The following is a 13,316-nucleotide window of genomic DNA, read 5'->3' on the forward strand; positions in this document are numbered from 1 at the left end:
TCAATTTGTGCAAAATGTCTAGCTAGCCAATCCATTCGTAGGATAACATCAAAATCACTCATATTTATTTGTCCTAGATCTACTTTTAATCTCCTATCGTCCAATTTCACACTACAGTTTGGATATCCAGTATGAGACACTAGGATTCTATTTCTTGGAACAACCACTTGGTAGGGGTGGTCCGTCCATTTAGGAGACATGCACAAGTACTTTGTAAAAGTGTGACTAACTCCACAATCAAATAGCACGTATGCAGACACAGAATTAATTAGAAGAGTACCTATAACCACGTCGCCTGCCATCTCCGCCCCAACATCGGTCATGGCATGCACTCTCGTATTAACTTTTGGCTTCTTATCAGTGAGATTGCCACTCTTATCTCCTTCTACCTTTCTATTTGGACTATTCATAGCTCTATGCCTCCGCTGTCCACATTCAAAACAAGCTCTTGTTCCAACTCGGCATTCACCTCGGTATATCTTCCCACAAGTTTTACACGTGGGGAAAGTTGTTTTAAACCGGCATTCTCCCCGATGCATCTTTCCACAAGTTTTGCACACAGGAAAGGTGTTTCCACTAGTTATCTTTTGTGGTGACCCGCGACCTTTCTTAATTAAGCGTAACTGTCCGCCAAGTTTCAGTGCTCCCGCCACTGCAAATTCATTCCCTAGTCTAGGCCTTTTATTCCTACCCTCTTCATCTAATCTTTTGCAATCAGCCTCAACTTTAACGCTGACGTCCAACACATCATTAAGCGTAGGGGTATAAAAGGTGTTCACCCTAGTTTGAATTCTACTCGACAACCTCCTTATAAACTTATACTTTTTCAACTCCCCATCTGCCATTATTGATGGGACAAACTTTTCTAATGTCATGAATTTATTCGAATACTGTACCACAGAAATTCTCGGAGTTTGTTTCAAATTGAAAATTGATCTATCTTCTGCATCCGTACAGCCGGTGGGAAAAAGTATTTGAGGAACTGTTCTCTAAATTTTGTCCAACTTACTTGTGGGGCGACGGTAGGTTCCAGAGTTGCCCACCACTTATTGGCTTCTCCTATTAAAAAGGGTTTGATGATTAGGTGTTTCATCTCCTCCGACACTTGCAAAAGTGTAAAATTATTTTCTATTTCATCTAACCACTTTTCTGCCAAATCTGGGTTGGGAGTTCCATCAAAGGTAGGGACATGGACCCTTTTCATTTTCTCATAATATGATTGAGTTTCCCCTTTTCCATGGTTCTGGGTTTGAACAGCCTGAATCTGTGCTAATTGTGTTTGGGCTTGTAATGATTGGGCTACTCCGATTAGTGCAGTCACTAATTCTGCGGGTAACATCAGGTAAGGTTGATGCCCACTTGATCCAGCCCCTTGGTAACCCATATTCTGATTATTATTTGGTTGATATGGTCCTTGGTTATGATTACCGTGGTCGTTCTCACCATTAGGGTTGCCATTGTGGTTTCCGCCACATCTAGTGTTTGGTGCTATTTCCTAAATCAAACAGATAAGTTTCACACTAAAGTATGTATTTTATTCTTTTTTATTATATATATATATATATGAATATATATTTTTAAGACGACACAACTAAAGTTATCTACTTGTATATTTTATGCATACTACATCATAAAACAAAATAGGTGAATAAATAAATTTAAAAAATTTAAAATAGAGATTTTATTCACTAAATCAAGATGAAAAGAATGGTCGTCTGCTTCTACATTGATGTCAATATCCTAATTTATTCTAAAAATATCTAACGAATCTAGTGTCTAAACCGTCTAATTATAATCTACGATTGGATAGAAAAACTAATCAATGCGAACAATCACTCACCAACCTACTTATGTTCTTCAAATAGTGTCCCCTAAGACTAATCAAATAAACGAATCATTAAATAAAATATCTCTTAGACCAACTGTACTACTCATCTGCTGGTGGGTCCGCATCCACAACTGCTCCGTCTCCTACACGCCTCTCAGTACTGTCCTGGTTCTCAACTCTATTTTCCCCCTGATGATTTGTTACGGGCATGTTCTCAGGATCCTCCTCGAGGTTGTCATCTAGTTTCACATCACTATCAGGCCACAGGTGATTCTACCCAGGCATTTGGGGTGTAAGGGATTGGTGGTCATCTATTCAGTTCATCACGTGCTGCTTCCTCTCTCCATATTTCAGTGCTAAAGTTGGGTACTCCGTATCTCGATTCTGAAGCACGGAAGTTATTTCTTTAAATCTTTCATTATACATATCAACTAGTCCCTTTTGTACTTCCATTTCTGCTTTCAACTTTTTGACATCCTCCCGTAGACGGAGGGCCTCCCCACGCCAACCTTCTATGTTCTGTCTCATGTGTTCTCTCAACACTATTAACGTCGAGATCTCGTGCGTTTGGTTAGCTACTCGATCAGCCAACGCTTGAGTCTTCCTAGCTCTGTCCATGGCTCTCCTTAACTCCTCAAAGTACCTGTCCCTATAGAATCTTTGTCTTTTTCTAAGACGGGCCACATCACATCCTGTCACATGAACTAGGTAGTCGCAATCCTGATGCCAACCGTGTACCAGTTCGACCATCTCCTACAATGCTAGATGGAACACTATTAGTCCTAATTTCTTCCTCTCTAAGGTACACAGATCTTTTCAAGCTTAATTTACTAATTACTACCATTCGTTTCTTAAACTGTTCTATCTTATGGCATTATTTCGAACCTAAGTTTTGATACCACTAAAAATATCATGCCCCGAACCCGCACGTGCCAGTCACGTGACATCCCTGTATCCTCAAATCTCGTTCAAGAATACAAGGTGATACCATACTATACTAAAATTTAAAAGTATTAAATAATACAACAAGATAAAGTGCGGTACAAATCTCATATGAAGGATAGTTTACGAATATCCAATAAGTTCATACATTTATTCTCTGGTTTAAACAGCGGAAATAAAAGTAAATAAAACTAAAACTTGAAGTAGCTAGCTTGCTAACTTCTGTTCACTTAGAAACTAAAAAAAATCGTCCTTAGGGTCTTCTACGTAAATCAACTCATACTCTTTAAAATCGATAAAGATGGTAAAAAGTGGATTGACTGACAAGTCGCTCAGTAGGTAATATCTACCCCACTGTTGGACCATGCATTTATAACTTTATAGGTATATATATAGATATAAATCAAATCATTTGCACACCGTTCACATCCATAATCATGAAAGTAATGTTGTTTACAAAACAATCAATAGTAACGAGTGACAAGTAATTTATAAGTATCTTATTGATAACTTTATGTGAAAAATCATAAAGTCATAATCATTTCATATCAATTCATAAGTCTCTTCATATCAATTTATAAATCATTTCATATCAGCTCATAACAAATACATGTAATGACCGGCTACTGAGTACTCAACCTAGAAATTAAACCCCTTCTAGGTGGGCGATCAATAGGTTTCATGACTACCGATTAGTCTCATTACATTCATGGTCAATCGACCGGATTTTATACCAGACTACTATGACCTTGTCAATTGGCCGGACTCTATACCAGGCTACCATGACTATTAGACAGGACTATAGCCCCTACCGTCTATTCCATGACTGTTTTGAGTTTTTTTTTGACATAAATTTATTTCACACGTCATGCGCATAGTTCTTGATTTCATAAAAGATACAGCTCATTTGGTATATAATAACATATTAAGAAGTTTCAAAGAAGTCACATGGTCTATTTTTTTTGTATAGTCAAAATAGAACTTGTTTAAACAGTCAAGTAAATCATTTAATCAAAAACAATTCAAATTAATACGTAAAAATATAATCGATGACAAAAATTTCACTTTAAACTTTTGAAATCTCAGAAGGGTAAGTACCACCTACCTTTGTCTGGTTGTTCGAGTGGAACTATCTTATGCCTTCTAAACTTGTGTTGTACAGGTCTAGGCGCTTAGTTGTTTGCTTGTTTGACGACGACGTCTTCTCCTTCTCCTCTATTCTTAGTCGGTTCTTACTGTAAGGGAGGCAGACAAGGGAAAGGTAGAACAGTGTTATTTTTCTCTCTATTGTTTTGATAACAATCCTAAACTCTAGCACTTCCCACTAGTAGGTGGTTTAGATAAAAGTCTTAGTTTATTATGAATTTTTATCCTACTTTATCTTCTTACTAACCCTAATTACTCCTCTACCCTATCCTACTAATAAATTTATATATATTTTTTTCACCCATAGTAATTTTGCCATTTTAATTAATTGAGCAAAATAAACTAAAAAAATGGGTAAGGACGTGGGTTTTTACATTCTACCCTCTTACAAAAAGTTTCGTTCTCGAAACCTACGTACCTTGATAAAAAGGATAGGGGTTATATTCCGCATGTTCTCCTCCAACTCCCACGTTGCCTTTCGCGGTGTATGGTTCGTCCATTGCACCTTGACGTAGAGTATGGTCCTTCTTCTTTGAACTTGGTCCTTCCGGTCTACGATTTTCAAAGGAACTTCCTCAACTGATAAGTTTTCTCTCACCTCGATGGGTTGATCCTTCAAAATATAGCTCGGGTCCAATATATACTTCCTCAGATGGGAGACATGATAAATATTATGTATCCTTGACAAAGCAGGCGGGATAGCCAATCGATATGCTAGAGGTCAAACTCTATCTAATATTTCGTAAGGCCCTACATATCTCGAACATAACTTGCTATTTCTTCCAAATCTCATCACTTCCTTGGTAGGGGATACTTTCAAATATACCTTTTCTCCCTATTGAAACGCTAGAGGTCTCCTCTTGGAATCCGCCCAACTCTTAATCTTCCTCGAATAATCTTAATTTTTTTCAAAGTTCTTTCTACCAAATCGAAACTAGTGATCAGTTTCTCATCAACTTCATCCCAATATAAGGGGGATCTACACTTTCATCCATACAACGCTTCAAACGGTGCCATACTTATATCACTATGATAGCTATTATTGTACAAGAATTTCATTAGTTTCACCAACCTATCCCAACTATTCGAGAAGTCTAGAGCACAAGTTTTGAGCATGTCTTCTTGTGTCTGTATGGTCCTTTCCGATTGTCTATCCGTTCGAGGGTGGAAGGCGGTACTTAAACTCAGTTCAGTCCCCATAACTTCTTGATAGGTCGACCAAAATATAAATGTGAATCTAGGGTCTCGATCAGACACTATACTTACTGGAACACCATGAAGACATACTGTTTCCTCCATATACATCTCTACCAACCTCTCCATTGTTACCCCATTCGACATTGGTAGAAAGTGGACAGATTTGGTTTGCCGATCGACTATAACCCAAATGGCATCGTTATTCCTAATTGATCGAGGAAATCCTACCACAAAATCCATTGCCACATGTTCCCACTTCCATTGGAGAATTTTCAAGGGTTGCAATAAGCCGACAGGTCTTTGATGCTCGGCCTTTACTTGTTGGCATACCAGATACCGCTACATATTCCGCTATTTCTCATTTCATCTCATTCCACCAATAATTCCTGTTCAAGTCTTGGTACATTTTAGTCCCATCAGGGTGAATTGAAAATCTCGAATTGTATGCCTCCTTTAACAATTCCTGCTTCAATCCTTCATTCCTTGGTACACATAATCTACTATTTTTTCACAAACTCCCATCATCTTTCACCCCTATCGAAGGGTTCCACTCCAAGTTTTTCATTTTTTTTAGTGTAAGCGGGAGGACTCGAACCCGAGACCTGTTGTTTACACTCCCTCCCCCCGTACCACCCAGCCTAACCTTTCCTCGCCGCACTCTAAGTTTTTCCTTAATCTTTGCAAACCCGTCATCAGAATGTCGTGCTTCTTTAATCCTATCTATTAAAGTCGATACAACCACTAAGATAGCTAGCATTTGAACCATAGAGTCCACCATTTTCACTTCAAAATTCTCCATTTGATCCTTTACTGTGAGTTCTCTTAATACCCTTGAGTTCCTACTGAGGGCGTCTGCTATCCGGATGGTAACTGATTGTCAAATCATAATATTTAATTAGTTCTAACCACTTTCTCTGCTTCATGTTCAATTCTCTTTGAGTAAATAGATACTTGAGACTCTTGTGATCGGTAAAAATTTCACATTGCACGCTATATAAGTAATGCCTCCATAGTTTCAACACAAACACTATTGCCGTCAATTCCAAATCATACGTGGGATAATTCTGCGCGTACGATTTTAGTTGGCGGGAAGTATAAGTAATTACTCTCCGATTTTGCATCAAAACACATTCTAAACCATTTTTTGAGGCATCACTATAAATCGCAAATCCTTCCATTCCAGAGGGTAGGGTAAGTACTGGGGCTGACAATAGTTTCTCCTTTAACCTCTGGAAACTCATTTCACATTTATCTGTCTATTCAAATGTTGCTCTCTTTTGAGTCAATCTTGTAAGAGGTATAGTAATGGTGGAGAATCTTTCTACAAATTTTCGATAATAGCCGGCCAACCCTAAGAAACTCCTCACTTCGGTTACATTAGTAGACCGTGGCCATTCTACAATTGCTTCCACCTTCTTTGGATCAACGGACACCCCTTGAGCTGATATCACATGTCTTAAGATGGTCACACTCTTCAACCAAAATTCACATTTACTAAATTTAGCGTACAATTTCTCTCTTCTTAGTATCTCTAGGAGTTCCTTAAAGTGGGCAGCATGAGTTTCTTCATTTGGGAAGTATACTAAAATTTCATCAATAAACACCACCATAAAACGGTCTAGTTGCAGTTTGAATACATGATTCATCAGATCCGTAAAGGCTGCCGGAATATTGGTTAATCCAAAGGGCATCACCAATAACTCATAGTGCCCGTATCTCTTGCGAAATGCAAGTTTTGGGATGCCTTCGGCTTTAATCTTTAATTGATGGTATCCAGATCTCAAATCTATCTTAAAAAATACTTTAGCTCCCTTCTATTGGTCAAAAAGATCATCTATTATTGGAAGGGGGTATTTGTTCTTTATTGTGATTCGATTCAACTCCCTATAATCGATACACAATTTCAGACTACCATACTTCTTCTTTACAAAGAGTACCGGTGTACCTCAAGGGGAAACACTAGGTCTAATGAACTTCTTATCTAGTAGTTCCTGTAATTGCTCCTTAAGTTTCTTTAATTTTGCAGGCATCATTTTATATGGGGCCTTAGATATAGGAGTCGGTTCAGGTATAACATTTATTTCAAACTCTATTTTTCTACTCGAAGGTAGACCAGGAAGGTCTTCCGGGAACACTTCAGAAAAGTCCTTCACCACTGAAATCTTTTCTTGATAACTTACGAATTTCATACGAATTTTCCTATCACCAACATTTCCTTGATAAGAGAAATCTTTCTTGTTCGATTTCATCAATAACACCCTCTTCTTCCTACAATCAATTTGTAAAAAATATCTAACTAGCCAATCCATTCCTAAGATAACATCAAAATCACTCATATTTATTTGTACTAGATCCACTTCTAATCTCCTATCCTCCGATTTCACACTACAGTTTGGTTACCTCGTATGAGCCACTAGGATTCTATTTCCTGGAGTAGCCACTCGTTAGGAGTGATCCGTCCATTCAAGAGACATGCACAAGTACTTTGTAAAAGAGTAACTAGCTCCATAATCAAATAGCGTGTATGCATGCACAAAATTACTTAGAAGAGTACCTGTGACCATGTCGCCTGCCACCTCCACCTCAACATTGGTCATGACATGCACTTAACTTTTGGCTTCTTATTAGTGAGATTGTCACTCTTATCTTCTTCTATCTTCCTATTTGGACAATTCATAGCCCTATGCCCCTGCTGTCCACATTCAAAATATGCTCCTGTTCCAACTCGACATTCTCCTCGGTGTATCTTCCCAAAAGTTTTACACGTGGGAAAAGTTGTCTTAAACCGGCATTCTCCCCGATGCATCTTTCTACAAGTTTTGCACACAGGAAAGATGTTTCCTCTAGTTATCTTTTGTGGTGGTCCACGACTTTTCTTAATTAAGCGGAACCGTCCGCCAGGTTTCAGTGCTCCCGCCACTGCAAGTTCATTCCTTAGTCTAGGCCTTTTATACCTACCCTCTTCATCTAATCTTTTGCAATCAGTCTCAACTTTAACGCTAGCGTCCAACACATCATTAAGCGTAGGGGTATAAGAGATGTTCACCCTAGTTTGAATTCTACTCGACAACCCCCTGATAAACTTATACTTTTTCAACTCCCCATCTGCCATTATTGATGGGACAAACTTTTTTAATGCTGTGAATTTATTCGAATACTGCACCACAGACATTCCTAGAGTTTGTTTCAAATTTTCAAACTGATCTATCTTCTGCACCTTTACAACCGGTGGGAAAAAGTATTTGAGGAACTGTTCTCTAAATTTTGTCCAACTTACTGGTGGGGCGACGGTAGGTTCCAGAGTTGCCCACTACTTATTGGCTTCTCTTACCAAAAACAAGTTTGATGAATAGGTGTTTTATCTCCTTCGGCACTTGCAAAAGTGCAAAATTATTTTCTATTTCATCTAACCACTTTTCTGCCAAATTCGGGTCAGGAATTCCATCAAAAGTCGGTACATGAACCCTTTTCATTTTCTTATAATATGATTGAATTCTCTCTTATTCATGATTCTGGGTTTGAATAGCCTGAAACTGTGCTAATTGTGACTAAGCTTGTAATCCTTGGGCTACCTCGATTAGTGCAGTCACTAATTCTGCAGGTAACATCATGTAGGGTTGATGCCCACTTGATCCAACCTCTTGGTAACCCATATTCTGATTATTATTTCGTTGATATGGTTCTTGGTTATGATTACCGTGGTCGTTCTCACCATTAGGGTTGCCATTGTGATTTCCGCCACGTCTAGTGTTTGGTGCCATTTCCTAAATCAAACAGATAAGTTCCACACGAAAATAAGTATTCTATTCTTATTTATTATTATTATTATTATTATTATTATTATGATATATATATATATGAATATATATTTTTAAGATGACACAACTAAAGTTATCTACTTGTATATTTTATGCATACTACCTCATAAAATAAAATAGGTGAATAAATAAATTAAAAAAATTTAAAATAGAGATTTTATTCATTAACTCAAGATGAAAAGAACAGTCGACTTCTTACACATCGAAGTCAATATCCTAACTTATTCTAGAAACATCTAACGAATTTAGTGTCTAAACCGTCTAATTATAATCTACGATTGGATAGAAAAACTAATCATTGCGAACAATCACTCACCAACCTACTAGTGTTCTTGAAATAGTATCCCCTAAAACTAATAAAATAAATGAATCATTAAATAGAATCTCTTTTAGACCAACTCTACTACTCATCCGCTGGTGGGTCTGCATCCATAATTGCTCCGTCTCCTACACCTCCCTCAGCACCGTTCTGGTTCTTAACTCCATTTTCCCCCTGATGATTTGTTACGGGCATGTTCTCAGGATTCTCCTCGGGGTCGTCATCTAGTTCCACGTCATTATCAGGCCACAAGTGATTCCACCCAGGCATTTGGGGGGCAAGTGGTTGGTGGTCATCTATCCAGTTCATCACGCGCTGCCTCCTCTCTTCGTATTTCACCGCTAAAGTTTGGTACTCCGCATCTCGATTCTGAAGTAAGGAAATTATTTCTTTAAATCCTTCATTATATATACATATCAGCTAGTCTCTTCTGTACTTCTATTTCTACTTTCAATTTATTGACCTCCTCCCGTAGATGGAGGGTCTCCCCACGCCAACCTTCCATGTTCTGTCTCATGTGTTCCCTCAACACTATTAACGTCGAGATCTCGTGCGTTTGGTCAGCTACTCGATCGGCCAACGCATGAGCCTTCCTAGTTCTGTCCATGGCTCTCTCTAACTCCTCAAGGTATCTATCCCTATAGAATCTCTGTCTCTTCCTAAGACGGGCAACATCGCATCCTGTCACATGAACTGGGCAGTCGCAATCCTGATGCTCACCGTGTACCGGTTCGGCCATCTCTTACAATGCCAGATGGAACACTATTAGTCCTAATTTCTTTCTCTCTAAGGTACACAGATCTTTTCAAGCTTAATTTACTAATTACTACCATTCGTTTCTTAAACTATTCTATCTTATGGTGTTATTTCGAACCTAGGTTTTGATACCACTAAAAATATCATGCCCTGAGCCCGCACGTGCCAGTCACGTGACATCCGTCGTATTCTCAAGTCTCGCTCAAGAATTCAAGGCAACATCATACTATACTAAACTTTAAAAATACTAAATAATATAACTAGATAAAGTACGGTACAAGTCTCATATGAAGGATAGTCTACGAATATCCAATAAGTTCGTACATTTATTCTCTGGTTTAAACAGTGAAAACAAAAGTAAATAAAACTAACAACTAGAAGTAGCTAACTTGCTAACTTCTGTTCACTTAGAAAACTAATAAAAGTCGTCCTCAGGGTCTTCTCGTAAATCAACTCATACTCTTCAAAATCTGCAAGATAGTAAAAAAGTGGATTGAACGACAAGTCGCTCAGTAGGTAATATCTACCCATCTGTTAAACCATGCATTCATAACTTTATAGGTATATATGTAGATATAAATCAAATAATTTGCACACCATTCACATCCATAATCATGAAAGTAATGTTGTTTATAAAACAATCAGTAGTAACGAGTGACAAGCAATTTAAAAGTATCTTATTGATGACTATATGTGAAAAATCATAAAGTCATAATCATTTCATATCAATTTATAAGTCTCTTCATATCAGTTCATAAATTATTTCATATTAGTTCATAACAAGTACATGTAATGACCGGCTACTGAGTACTCAGCCTAGACATTAAACCTCGTCTAGGTAGGCAACCAATAGGTTTCATGACTACCAATTGGTCTCATTACATACATGGTCAATCAGCCGGATTTTATACTAGACTATCATGACCTTGTCAATTGGCCGGACTCTATACTAGACTACCATGACCATTAGACAGGACTATAGTATCTACCGTCTATTCCATAACTGTTTTGAGTTTTCTTTGACATAAATTCATTTCACACATCACATGCATAGTTCTTGATTTCATAAAAGATACAACTCATTTGGTATTTTATAACATATCAAAAAGTTTCAAATAAGTCACATGGTCCATTTTTTTGTATAGTCAAAATAGAACTTGTTTAAACAGTCAAGTAAATCATTTAATAAAAAACAATTCAGATTAACACGTAAAAATATATTGATGACAAAAATTTCACTTTAAACTTTTGAAATCTCAGAAGGTTAAGTACCACCTACCTTTGTTTGGCTGCTCGAGTGGAACTACCTTAGGCCTTCTAAACTTGTGTCGTACAGGTCTAGGCGCTTAGTTGTCCGCTTGTTCGATGACGACGTTTTCTCCTTCTCCTCTATTCTTAGTCGATTCTTGCTCCAAGGGAGGTAGACAAGGGAAAGGTAGGAATGGTGTTTTTTTTCTTTCTATTGTTTTGATAAAACCCTAGCACTTCCCACTAGCAGGTGGTTTAGATAAGAGTTTTAGTTTATTATGAATTCTTATCCTGCCTCATCTCCTTACTAACCCTAATTACTCCTCTACCCTATCCTACTAATAAATTTATATTATTATTATTATTATTTTTTCACCCATAGAAATTTTGTCTTTTTAATTAATTGAGCAAAATAAACTAAAAAAATGAGCAAGGACGTGGGTTTTTACACCCTACCCTTTTCTCTATTCTCTGTGCATGCGTTTCTGAGTTTCAATTCTTTTGCAGACGAAGATTACGGATGAGCTACCGGTCAAGGTTTGGTCTTCGGTCCATCATCTAGTTCATTAAATATTCTTTTGAATCTATAATCTCCCCTTTAATTTTTCTTTTCAAACTATACCTCCTAATGGAATTATTCTTGTGCAAGACATGGCTATTCATGACAGACTGAGTAAGGTAAGCTGTTCTTACCTATTAATATATAAATTTAGTGATACCCTCTTTATCGATGTATTCAAACTGCAATCATGTGGACGTATGATTTGTAGCATGCAAATTAAATAACTTTTGTGCACATTAAAAATATTGTTTGATTGCATAGCATATTTACACAGATTAACTCGACCAATGTACTAACCTTCCTTTGCTGATCATTTTCTTACCTATATATGTCAGTTTGTACTAGAAAAGGCCAGGGAACTTAGCAATAGTCTGGGCAAAGACCAGAGGCTAATTAGTTGCGAGCTGGATACCTCTGAAGCAGTTGACTATCCACTGGATCTAGGCGCAGAAATCTTTAATGTGAAACACTCAAGTCCTAGCAGTAAGGCTTCTAAAATAACATTCATGTGGAAGTATGATGCGTCCCAACAGAGGTTTATCCTATAGTCCAAATACCATTTCTCCATGGTGATAGCAATTGACGTAAGAATAATAGCCTGAAATAAAAGTTTGATCAAAAGTTGCTCATTAGTAATTTTTGATCAATCGTTGACGACTGGCACTCAAAACTTTGGCTTAGAATTTCTGGGATTTGAACTTCATTTTTCATCTTGTTTTGATGTTTCATCTTTAACTTGTGTATTTAAGTTTTTTGGGTTGGTACATCACTTTTCATATCTTTCTTTTGATGTTTCATATTTGACTTGTATATTTAGACATAAGTCGAGGGACCAATTTCCATCCATATCCATCTCACTTAAATGGTTTTGGATTACTAAAAAAAATTAGATGGACATTAATGGACATCCAAATAAAACCAATTGGTTTGATGGTTTTAAGTGGATAATCCATGCAATCCATCTAAATCCATTTAGGAAGGCAACGAGCAAACCCAGCATGTTTTGGTAGTACTACTGTTTTTTATGATGCTGAGTAAATACTCCAAGTCCAAAGACGCTATTCAGCTCTTCCATCTCATGCGGTCAAAGGTTTCTTCTCAATCCGCGTATTCCAAATTTTTACATGCTTTATTTATTTTCTTTTTCCATTTTTTCTGTTTTTATTCTTCTTAGTTATCAAAACTCATCCTATTAATTAACTTAGGAGTGTCATTTTAAGCTGCGTGTTAGTTAAAGAAATTAGTTGTGTTAGTTAAATGAATTTTAAATGGAAAATTGGATATCCACCATCCATTTGGATCCAATCCATATACAACCATTTATTATATGGATTCAAACGGATTGGACCATTTAATCCATGATCCATTTATATGAAACCAATTATGATTCATATATCCATTTTGCCACTTCTAAATATAAGCACTTACAATTCTTCATTTCAAAGTTGTATGTGTTGGTATTGATGGTTGAAAAGAAATAGTTTAACATTTGGGGATTAG

Source organism: Coffea arabica, chromosome 11e (assembly GCF_036785885.1).
Source record: "Coffea arabica cultivar ET-39 chromosome 11e, Coffea Arabica ET-39 HiFi, whole genome shotgun sequence".
NCBI lineage: Eukaryota > Viridiplantae > Streptophyta > Magnoliopsida > Gentianales > Rubiaceae > Coffea > Coffea arabica.